The sequence below is a fragment of the Arachis stenosperma genome, chromosome 5 (assembly GCF_014773155.1).
Source record: "Arachis stenosperma cultivar V10309 chromosome 5, arast.V10309.gnm1.PFL2, whole genome shotgun sequence".
NCBI classification, from domain to species: Eukaryota; Viridiplantae; Streptophyta; class Magnoliopsida; order Fabales; family Fabaceae; genus Arachis; species Arachis stenosperma.
This window is the reverse complement of record NC_080381.1, coordinates 94835384-94836433: the sequence shown is the minus strand read 5'-3', so window position 1 is coordinate 94836433 and position 1050 is coordinate 94835384. Positions and strand designations below refer to the sequence as shown.

Genomic DNA, 1050 nt, shown 5'->3' with positions numbered 1-1050 from the left:
GTCTTTATTAGATCAGAGACCATTGTTGCTAAGTCAGAAGTATTCTGCTTAGAACTCTCTGTCTGTTGCTGAGAAGATGATGGAAAAGGCTTGCCATTGCTAAACCTGTTTCTTCCACCATTATTGTTATTGAAACCTTGTTGAGGTCTCTCTTGATTCTTCCATGAGAGATTTGGGTGATTTCTCCATGAAGAATTATAGGTGTTTCCATAGGGTTCTCCTAGGTAATTCACCTCTTCCATGGAAGGGTTCTCAGGATCATAAGCTTCTTCCTTAGATGAAGCATCCTCAGTACTGTTTGGTGCATTTTGCATTCCAGTACAGACTTTGAGAAATCAAATTGACTTGTTGAGTCAATATCTTATTCTGAGCCAGTATGGCATTCAGAGCATCAATCTCAAGAACTCCTTTCTTCTGATTAGTCCCATTGTTCACAGGATTCCTTTCAGAAGTGTACATGAATTGGTTATTTGCAACCATTTCAATCAGCTCTTGAGCTTCTGCAGGCGTCTTCTTCAGATGAAGAGATCCTCCTGCAGAGCTATCCAAGGACATCTTAGATAGTTCAGAGAGACCATCATAGAAAATACCTATGATGCTCCATTCAGAAAGCATGTCAGAAGGACATTTTCTGATTAATTGTTTGTATCTTTCCCAAGCTTCATAGAGGGATTCTCCATCCTTTTGTCTAAAGGTTTGGACTTCCACTCTAAGCTTACTCCATCTTTGTGGTGGAAAGAATTTTGCCAAGAAGGCATTGACTAGCTTTTCCCATGAGTCCAGGCTTTCTTTAGGTTGAGAGTCCAACCATATTCTAGCTCTGTCTCTTACAGCAAAAGGGAATAGCATCAGTCTATAGACCTCAGGGTTAACCCCATTAGTCTTGACTGTGTCACAGATTTGCAAGAATTCAGCTAAAAACTGATGAGGATCTTCCATTGGAAGTCCATGGAACTTGCAATTCTGTTGCATTAGAGAAACTAATTGAGGCTTAAGCTCAAAGTTGTTTGCTCCAATGGCAGGGATAGAGATGCTTCTCCCATAAAAATC

General features: G+C 40.3%; 1 non-coding gene across 1 annotated transcript; it reads left to right on the top strand.

The window, feature by feature from the left end:
- Positions 1-609: 609 nt before the first annotated feature.
- Positions 610-717, top strand: LOC130984720 (small nucleolar RNA R71). The gene has a single exon (XR_009088634.1). It is a non-coding gene; the product is annotated as a small nucleolar RNA R71 (small nucleolar RNA).
- The last annotated feature ends 333 nt before the right edge of the window (positions 718-1050 follow it).